Source organism: Mizuhopecten yessoensis, unplaced genomic scaffold (assembly GCF_002113885.1).
Source record: "Mizuhopecten yessoensis strain PY_sf001 unplaced genomic scaffold, ASM211388v2 scaffold8035, whole genome shotgun sequence".
Classification (NCBI taxonomy): Eukaryota; Metazoa; Mollusca; class Bivalvia; order Pectinida; family Pectinidae; genus Mizuhopecten; species Mizuhopecten yessoensis.
The window spans coordinates 933,403-945,341 of NW_018407346.1; positions in this window are offsets into that span (position 1 = coordinate 933,403).

The following is an 11,939-nucleotide window of genomic DNA, read 5'->3' on the forward strand; positions in this document are numbered from 1 at the left end:
GATTTGGCCGGGAATTCCAATGGTTGACCATGGACACTCTTTCTTTAAAGGAATACTTTCCTAAGGTCAATTTAGACATTCCTTTTTCAAGTCGAAGACTATGACCACCTGTTTGTTTGTTCTCGTTTATATTTAAAAAAAAATACTTCTGTTACAGAATTGTCATAGTATCCATGAATTAGTTTATAAACCTGTTTTAGTTTAAACATATTTTAATGGATCGGACAACAAGTTATTACAACTTAATAGAGTCCTCTCCTCAATACATATTGTAAAAAAAGTGTATATGTTTTTGGGGAAAGGGAAAAGATAGGTTGAGGAAGGAAGGAACTGTGGGGTGGGAGGGGGTGGGAGTGATGGAGGGGAGGGGTGTTACCTAGAAAATTAAACTTGGAAACTGAGAAATTGATCCGCATTTGAAACAATTATAAATTATACAGATTTCATGACATGCAACCTGGTAGAGTACTTTCAAAACGAACAGAATCAATGTAACAAATAAATCAGGCAAAATAATGAAATACAATTTCATAAACACATATAACAACTTAAATAAGAATAGAAAATTAATTATTACTATCAAAACCTATTGCTGGATTTGATGTAATGATGCACATGTCTGAAGATACTTATGTTGTTTTCTACCGAAAGTTGACTATTTCCAAACAAAAGTAGTTCTAAATTAAAATCAACATGCAAGGCATTCAAATTTAGGAGCAGGGTATGTCTTTCGTTGTTAAAAAGTAAGCACTCACAAAAAAAGTGAAAGGCATTTTCACAGGGATGGCCACAATAACAAACTGGACTATCGACCAGATTTACTCTAAAAAGATCATAGTTAAGTGGACTACACTGATGTCTAAGTTTAGTATGCAAAATGTTCAATTTACGTTCTCCGAAACCTAAGTAAATTGGTGGAGGAGATTGTACATTTGAAGTTAATGAGTTTTTAAAAGAATGTAATGAGGGCAATGATCGTACTGAAAGGTCCAATGAATTCCAACCGCGAAGAGTTGAAGGTATAAAAGATGAATTTGTTAGAGAAAGCCTGAAAGGACGAATTCTATAATCATCATTGTTTCTAAGGGTATAACGGTTATTTTCTGCAACGGAAGATGGCAATAGAGAATTTAAATAGTCTGGAGTTAATTTGTTGTGCATTTTATACAAAAGTTGGAGTTTTCTGCGTTTTCTTCTATTCGAAAGAGTTTCTAGACCAGTTTCAAAAAGTAAGTCTTCAATTCGTGCATATGAAGGAAGACCAGTTATAATACGAGACGCTTCTCTTTGGGCTTTCTCTAACATTTCTGTTTCATAATTTGTACAACCATCCCACAATTCACAAGCATATTCTAAAACTGGTAAAATAAATGATTTATAAATCTTTAAAAGATTATCACGATTTAATAAGTATTTTAGTCTACGTAAGACGTTGACTTTTTTCATAACTGAAGTATATATTGCACAAATATGATCCCCCCATTTTGCACTTGAATTAAAAATTACACCTAAATGTTTATGATGATCAGTAAAATTTAAAAATTCGCCATTAAATTCTAATTGTAAATCTTCATCAATTTCAACCAAGTTTGAAACAAAAATTACCTCAGTTTTTTCTGGATTGAATGTTACTAACCAAGTTTGGGACCATGCATTAAGAGACTCGAGATCTCTATTCATAACCGTCTGGATTTCTAGACATGAAGAGGATGATTTTAACAAAGAAGTATCGTCTGCAAAAAGACGAGAAGTTGATTCAAACACATCAGCAATATCATTAATATAGATAAGAAACAAAAGAGGTCCAAGAATCGAACCCTGAGGAACACCTGCTTCAATGAAACCTAAGTCGGAGTAAGAAGAATTCAAAAAGACTCTCTGGTGCCTCTGAAATAGGTAATTTTCCAACCAATCATACAATTCCCCTGAAATTCCATAGGATTTTAACTTAATCATCAAACCCTTATGCCAAACCCTATCAAAAGCCTTAGAAATATCGTAGAATACCATACATACATGTTTTTTTTCTTCTAGAGCAATACAGATGTTATGATAAATTTCAATGAGCTGATATACAGTAGAATGACCAGGCAAAAAACCAGACTGGTGCTTATAAAAAAGTGAGTTTTCAATAAAATAATTATGTAAGTATTTGAAAATTACCCTCTCAAACACTTTTCCAACTGTAGATAATAAGGAAATTGGCCTGTAGTTAGAGGGAGAATGCCTGTCACCTTTTTTAAACAGTGGCATAACTTTGGCTGTTTTCCAAGAGATTGGGTAAACACCAGACGATAAAGACTTATTAAAAATGATTTCAAGGGGAACACAAACTGTTTCTGATGTGTTTCTGAGCATATGGTGACTGATTCCATCCTCACCCGAGGCCTTACCAAGCTTCAATATCTGTAAAATATCACGTATTTCATTATTATTTACTCTAATGTACCTAAGACTCTTGTCAGTTTTTGGCTCGATGAGAGGAACCGCAGTATTTCTGTCGTCTACACGAGTTATATTACAAAAATAGTCATTTAATAAATTAGCTTTGTCTTCATCACTAGTAACCACATTGTCAGAAACATGATCTACAAGAGTTGGTATAGATTGTGTAGTACCAGACGATTGCATTAACCTTTTGATGAGTCTCCAATAAGCTTTTGGATCAGAGGACGAAAACTCTTCAATAATACCATGAACATTTTCATAAAATAATTTACGGGCATATTTTTTCATGTTATTGACCTTATTCCGTTGAGATTTGAATTTGTTGATGTCCGAAAGATGTTTGGTTGGCCTCGCAATTTTATGTAACTTATCTCTAATTTTTATTGTTTTTCTTAATTCAAAGGTCAACCATGGTTTATCATTTGGTCTCATAGTTACATCTTTTGATGGAATACATATATTTGCAAATTTTAGGAACGTATCTGTAAAACGATTACAGGCAGTATCAACTGAATCACAATTTAAAAAAAGTTCATTCCAATTATAATCCGAAATAAGATAATTAAATCTGTCAAAATCTGCCCGCTTATACAGCCAAATTTTTCGCTTAAAAATAGGTTTGACAATACAGGGAATATCAATGCAAGCAATAAACCGTCATGGTCACTCCATGATTTGTCTATAGTTATAACAGAAGAATCAATACAAGAAAGCGAGTCGGTTAGAAGTATAGGATCAAGAAGACTAGATCGAGTCGATCCAATACGAGTTGGTTCATTGATAACATTTGACATACTAAATGAATTGATAATATCAAGAAAAACATGGTTACGAGATGCAGTGAATAAGTCGACATTAAAATCACCCGTGATTAAAACATTTGGTGAAATATCTAGAGCATGGTTTAAAGACGTACGTAAATTTTCCCAAAAAGGTGAAACAGAATTTTCAGGTCTGTAGGCCGAACCAATGACCAATACAAAATTTGGTAGAGTGATTTTCAACCAAATTATCTCATCACCTGGATATTCTAACTCCAGCAAACGGTCTACTTTAAAAAAATTATTGATATAAACCAGAACACCACCTCCAGCAAAATTTCTATCAAGTCGAAAAGGTACATGAAAACCAGTTATAAGTAAGTCATCTGTAGAGACCTGATCATCTAAATGAGTTTCAGTTAAGCATACAATATCATATTCACCAGATATATCCTCTATGTAGTCCAATTTATTCCTAACACTTCGTATATTAAGGTGAAATATTGAAAGCTCTCCACGCCCCGGGCCAGGATTGGACTCGATGTCCATATGCTGTAATAATAGTAGAAACAAGATTATAGAGAACTCGATATTTTGAAAGCATGAAAAGATTAAAAGGTTTAAATGATAGATAAACCAGGATATATAATACCGACCAAGGTTGATCACCCTTATAAATGAACATAACCAAAAAGAGAACAACCTAAACGACTTCATTATACATCTGCCGTATTCCCTAGAAAAAAAGGTACCGATCGCTATTCTGTGACACGTATAAGAATTACCCATTGTCAAATACGTAACAGATTTGACTGATAAAACAGCGAGTCGGTACCATCATTCTAGGACAACGTACAATCCAGCAAAAGATCTCGATCAATAATATTTTACATGTGAATGAAATCATAATCATATTCCAGGAGAATAAGACCAAGTAAATGAACGGAAGAACACGAGGACTAGGCATTACAAGAGGGATTGGAGTGGGTGGAGAGGATGTGTATGTGAGAACAGTGCAGAAAAGTAAGGGGTAAGGTCGAGTGATAGAGAGATAGGGGATCATGATATGGGCAGAGAGTAAGGTCCTGTAACATTTCGATGGGTAAGTACAATAATCCAGCAACAAAATGTTCAGTAATAACTGAGAATTGAACACAAAAAAACTATGTACATATAGACTGAAGCAAAACGCTATCAAGATGAAAGATGTTTGCTTAGGGTTCATATACATGATACTTATATATGTACATCGGGGAATTATGGATGTCTAAGGATAATATGAAAATATTTCATGCCGATGAATAAAATACAATATTAAATTAAATAAAAAATACAAAAAATACAAAAAAATAAGGATATTACAACAAACATGCTAGTGTACATGTATAAGGTATATATTTTTTTGAAAGCAAAGACATAGTAGTCCACTACAGTTGTACACACAGATTTATATCTAGGCACGTACTTGCATTAAACTTGGCAGGCTCACACACACACACACACACACACACACCTGTGATATGCTCTCATGTGATAGTGAATGCCTGCATACAAGCGCGCACACTCACACACACGCTCACATACATACAGGCACGCACGAATGCACGGACGTACTCACGCATGCACACACCACACACAAAGGGATATATACACTGTGCATGTACACCATCACACACATATATAAACCTGTATCATATCTCTTCGTAATCTTCTGTGTTTTAAAGTTGGAAATTTTAAAATCCTTAATCTGTCTCGATAACTTAGGTCACTCATCCCTAGTATCTGTGCTATGATGGCATCTTTTAAAAAGAGATCGACATAATCAATGATTATTTAAACAATACCTGGTTGTCTGGATGTAATTATTGTTGATATAATTACAAGTGGCCTCTGGCAAATCCGATAAACCCGCTAGGGTTTTATGGTGTAACCAGGTATTTTTTATGTTTACATATTTTTCTTTTTTAAGACATATTCCTACAAAAACCATTTGCTCTGCCTCAAAATACATTTCAGGCGGCCATTTTGTTTGTTTACATATTCCTACACCTGAAACAGGCAGTTGTAATTATAGTCGAGCAGTTGTAATTATAGCCTATATAATTACACTTGCCCTCTAACACTGTTGTAATGGGACGGCGCGGGGGCAAATGTAAATATATCGCAATAACGTATAGTTTATGTCGGCATACTTTTACATATTCCGTGATATTTTTGCCGAGATAATTATCACGCAAGTAGGTAATTCATCTTTTTATCATGTTTATGCTTAGATGTAATATCGAGTTGCCACTTATTAATGCAAAACAAATCAAGAAGTAAGCCATTCATGTTACATGAATTATCATGCGACCTATATTGCTGATATATAAAACCGAAATTAAGGCTAAATCGTTGGTTGGTAGGTTGGTTAAAGGGTTTATCGTCTACACTCACTGACGAAGTCGGTGTTCGGTCGACGTGTGGGGTATAAGTTGCCACTTACTAGGCCTCCAGGTCAAGCTCTGAGGTAGGACAGCTCCTCAGATGTGGACAGGCTGTCACAGAATTTGGATTCAACAAATTTTATTGAGTTAACAAAAGGATTAGACAACAGGCAGTGCCTATATAAGTCTTCTCGTGAACCTGTACAACATATATACATCGAGAGATTACCCTGTATGTAACTATTGCTGGTATTCAGTATCGTCCGAAACTGAACTGTTAATAATATAGATATCTCTTTTCTCAGGGTTCATATAAACATAAATTGTGAATTTCCTCACTGATTACTGGATACAGTGCTATTTTTTTCTTTTAATTGAGACATTGTTTCAAATTAAAAAAAACCTGTTAACTTTATATCCTGTTTTATATTTTACTCCACAGTTTGGACAATTCATGTATTGTCCTCTTCTACAGGGGAACATTCCATAGTTTTACTGTGGAACAGTTACAAACTATTCTACAGTAAAATGTAACTAGTCCACAGTAGTAGGTGATAATAGCAGATTTGCCTCAACTATTCTTCAAGCGAGAACAATAGATGATGTCACAGCCATGTTTTAAACCTACTTATTATAAGCTAAATGTACATCACGTGATACTTTCATGGAAAATGATTGGTTAACATAGATTACAATGTGATCATTCTCATATCCTACCCCGTATCAACCCTCGACCCAAACTCAGCCCTCTGGCCTCCAAGTCTCCTGAACTGATAGATAATATTTCATGACGAAAACTCGCCAGAGGCTCGCTAAATTGAAAAATTCTTGGAGTCGTTTTATAAATCTCATATGAAATGGAAACTCATGTAAGATCCCAAACATACTTCTGCTATATCTTAGGAGGAGACAAGGAATAATCTATCAGTAAAGTCAAATAAGTTTAAAACATTGTGTTTAAAATATGATAGAGGCATTTCATATTGCCATCTACAAGGAAGCAAAACATTGCATGTTCATAACCAGACAAAAAGTGTGTTCTTTTTTAATTTAGACTCCTAGTTGGAACGTTATAGTAAAATATAGGGAATCTTTATGACTGAAGTTTAAATTCTGATATATTGGTGAGACCAATTTTGTTTAGGGTATCATTACAAGTACCACAGCCATGAAAACATTTACACTAAGGTGATTATATACAACATAATTAAGATTCTGCTGTAAAGTGTGGCGAATGTCATTCTTAACTGTACTTATTACACTCTAGAAAGCAGTGGGAAGCAGGTTCATACTTTTCGTCGCATTCACAAAGTGGAGATTCAATTAAATGACCTTTATAAAGGTCTTCGTTTAACATCATTTCCTAGCTGTCTTTGCATTGTACATAATGATTTTGATCTAAATAGCTTATAAACTACCTGGTAGAATATTATGAATATCAGGAGCATTTCTATTCAATTCATTAAACAAGAAAAACAACAGCATTACGGCTTAGATTGTGAGAGTGGGAAAGGAAAAACATCTTTGTGTGAAGTAGACCGATTGTCCAGTTTCTTGATCAGAAACGACACAATCGTACGTGGCGACGCATGGCCTGCCGTCTGCAGAATACCTTCGACATAATCTGTTCCTCTGATAGTTTTCACGTGTGTGCACGTGGGTGAGAGCCTTGCATGTGTCGCCATTATATTTTCACCTTGTGTGATAGACGTCAATACTAAACCACACGAGTAACATGTAAACGCATCCCCACATCCGGTGTAGTTAAACCCGGCCTCTGCTAATTCACTAATCAATTTCTCTCTGTCAAAAGACTTTGCCCTGTCTTGTGGCATTTTTTCAAGAAAAAAAGCTTCAAACGACTTCACTCTGGCTTCAAGAGATATATAGGTCTTATTGATCCGTTTTTTACAAGCACGAAATAACGCTTTTGCATTTTTGATGAATTCATCTGTCTGATTCTGTCTAACAAAAGGACACGACTGATTGAGAGCAGAATGAGTGACCCAGGGATTGTCATCCTCTCGCCAGCTGATCACAAACCGTCCGCAAGCGAAACAAGTAGTAAATAGTGGGGCACCTCTACAGAAAAATCCGGCTTCTGCAAGTAGTTTTGTCTTCGGAACCCGATCGTTCGGACTGAACGCAGGAAATGAGTCCAGTCTTTTTTTCTCGTCAGCATACTCCGGGAACTTAATTGCATGACTAGGTGATTTCTCAATTGTTATCTGGAATATTATCTTCATCCACAGTTTTCTAATATAATCTTGATCAGCAAGATGACCATTTAACGTGCAACCCAGGGTAAACACAACCCTAGCCCGACGGAGAGTAGAAACATCCATTATATTTCCACAAAGAGAAGCAAAAGCGTTATCGAATTCAGTAAGGTCTATGTTTGTTTTGATTGAGTCGTTATCATATATAAGGCTGACCGTTGTATCAGGAGAGCAAAGCATGGTACATTCCCCACACACCTTGGTTATTCCAAATGTGCTGTGTTCCTGACTGTGCTTCAAAAATTCAGCCATATCAATTCGGAGGATTTCACTGCCTAACTCCACCATAACCCCGTACACATTGAATAGCATAAGCGGCAGGTCTAATCCGTGCTGATGTAGACTTTGTGACACGTTTCTAGCTCCAAGATAATGGCTAAAAAGCGGTCGTTTATAACGCAAGTTTCTTATCAGATGTGCTTCCCAATCAACGTATCCGAACTCAACTACCTTCGTACATCCGAGGCACGCCAGGTCATCTTCAAGAACAACAGCGGGGTCAAGACGCAAACAAACGACATTGTTATTTGACAACTGACGTAAAGCTAGTGAAGCAAAATAAGGTAAAATGGGGTCGTCTTTAAATGATGAAGACAAAACGCATAAGATTTTATCTGTCTTACGTAAAAGATTTTTAAAGTTATGAAAGATTCTCTGTTCTTCAGGATTGTCCTCAAGGGTATAACATTCTAAGCCTGCGTCTTTCAACATGGGCATCAGCTGTTTCGTAACAAAACCCCAGTCACGATCATGATAAATGATGCTTATCCGGCGAATATCTGATGGAAACACCGTGGCAGAATCAACTTCAGAAGAAAGAATTTCTTTGTTCAAAGGTAAAGATGAAATATATGAACCCATTGCTGATCTGGTAAGTGGTCCAAAGTTTCAAGCTTTCAATTATATTCTGAAAAATATGCATCTTAATAAGGTTTAAATAGTTAAAATTGATACGGTAGACGCATTAGTGCTGCTATAACTGGTACCAGAAGTGACACCAAACATCAGTACATGGGAATCTGTTATTCATTTCTATGTTATACCATTTACTGCATCATACGATCTTTGATCTTATAAAATTCAATTTACTGTGAAAGTGGAAATTCCCGCATTTAAACTGATCGCAATGTGGATTTTTTTCGCATTGCTTCTGAAACTCATTATTTTCGCGCTAAATAAACTAAACGCAAAAACAAATACCAAAAGCTGCGAGCATTTTCACACCGCAATAATGTTCCATTTACAGCATTATATACACATTTTTATAAAATTCTCATGATTTAAAATATTATTGTGAACACGCAATATCCTATATTGCTATGTACAGTACTATCAGATTTCATCACATACCAATACACCATGTGATTAAGGTGACCGCAATGATTGATTTTCAATAGTTTTGTTAAGCTTGAATTGATCGACGTATTCATATTGACCGGCCTAGCGTTTCTTATGGTACTATATATATGAACATGTATATGTACAGATCCCGTCAGGTATTTGCTACGTGTACCATTGTGACTTATTTTTAGCTATTACTACTATACTCCTATTCATCGTAAATAATGACATTCATAAACAAATGATTCCGACAACAAAAAAAGCTTTACCTTTGTGCTTAGTTATGATAAAATGGAAAAGAATCTCTCCGACATACTTTACTTTTTATAAGATTATTACTGCACAAAACCATATTCTAAAATTATACCCTCCATAGTCTAAGCCATTCAATATACGGTATGTTTTATATAGAATCGATGAAACAAGCGTCTGCTTCACACACAAAACGGAACTTCCAGAAACAACATTTGATACAGTAGTTAATAATTTTTCTAACAAATTCACACGATGTTAAGAAGAAGTTTATTTCATAAATCTTGAGTACAATACTATTTTAAATATGTTTCACATAGAACTATTGACATACAGATAACGGTTTACTTACATTTGTGCTGAATCGATGTAGTTCTCTCTAGCGGGTATGTGTTTGTCCGATTGATTAACTCGTCTGCTGCATCTAGGAACTCTAACATTATGTTAATGAAATGCTGGTTATGAATGTTTGTGGTCTCAAAACCGCTGTCGGAGAAGAATGTCAGGCGCACCCTTGTTAACGGCTAGGTGTGTATGTGTACCCACCCGTACGCTAGGTGTGTAACACGTCATGCATAGCTGCACCTTATGTACAAACGTGTGTACATGTATTGTCGAACACACAGACGGCCTCGCTAGTTACATTTTTGTAAGACATTTGGTATGCAGCAGATAATATTTAAGCAGTAAAAATAGGCATTACGTAATGACGACGGTAATACAAACAGAAAATTTCCTTCTATAGAAATTAAAGATAAATCTCAGTACCATAATAGGCGATATTCAATTATTTAGAATAAAAATGTAACCAGATAACTCACTTTTTCTTAACATTTAGTAAATTGTGTGTTTTATCTATCTATTAAAGGATACGTTGTATGAAATGTTTTTTTTTTCGTGTTATATCTGTTACAGGAGAGGAGAAATGCACGGCCAGACCAGGATTCGAACCTTGGAACTCCAAACTCTAGATCGATCCACTGGTCGCTGGCGATTGACCCAGTCCGGTTCCGCTACATTTCTCTCTTTTTTACAACCCAGGTTCGGGACCTCCCGACATTAAACAGACGCTCTAACCCACTGAGCTGCATGGTCGATCGTCGCAGTCCAGTTCCGCTACATTCTATTTTTTTGGATAGGTTTTATGTTCATATTACTATCTAACTTGGTAGGAATCATCGATAACCAATTTTGTTTAAATCTAATGTAACTATATATGTACAACGCTAACTATTGTGAAGCTGATGTATAAAGTTACCTAACGTAAACTTAGTTGCTGGTAAGTTACAAAATGTATGTGTAACGGAACAATGCTAACTATTGTGTAGCTGATGTATAAAGTTACCTAACGTAAACTTGGTTGCTGGTAAATTATGTGTAAAGGTACAACGCTAACTGTTGTGTAGCTGATGTATAAAGTTATCTAACGTAAACTTGGATGTTGGTAAGTTCTGTGTAAAGGTACAACGCTAACTGTTGGGTAGCTGATGTATAAAGTTACCTAACATAAACTTGGTTGCTGGTAAGTTATGTGTAAAGGTACAACACTAACTGTTGTGAAGCTGATGTATAAAGTTACCTACTGTGAACTTGGATGCTGGTAAGTTATGTGTAAAGGTACAACGCTAACTGTTGCGAAGCTGATGTATAACAGATACTTTACGTAAACTTGGATGCCGGTAAGTTATTTGTAAAGGTACAACGCTAACTGTTGTGAAGCTAATGTTTAAAGTTACCTAACGTAAACTTGGATGCTAGTAAGTTAAGTGTAAAGGTACAACGCTAACTGTTGTGTAGCTGATGTATAAAGTTACCTAACGTAAACTTGGATGCCGGTAAGTTATTTGTAAAGGTACAACGCTAACTATTGTGAAGCTGATGTATAAAGTTACCAAACGTAAACTTGGATGCTTATAAGTTATGTGCATGGGTACAACCTTAAGCGTATGTTTTACTAGGAGGTGTCAGGATGTGTCATCTATATGTGTATAAATAACTATAAACAAAAATATATATCATCATAATGATATTAACATATCAATAATGATAATAATATATAGCGGCCTATCTAGCTAAAATAAGTCACTCTAAAGCGTTTTACAGTACATAGATATACATTTTTTATATAACCAATACAATTAGCATATACATTAATCAATACAATTATGAGGAATTCGCAGGAGCTGCCTTATCAGGCGCTATCTACTAGTCCTATACCACCTGGCTAATATCTACCTATGTGTGTATGCCTGCGTGTATGCTGGAGATGTTTTGTAATAAATCCACCAAAACAAACTATTACGTCACATCAGGTATTGCAAATCGTATCCTGGAATACGATAACGCTAACCCACTACACTGTATCGTGGCAACCGCCCCATGATACAAACTCACAATCACTTTGTGCCAGGTGAAATAAAGATTGATGTCCC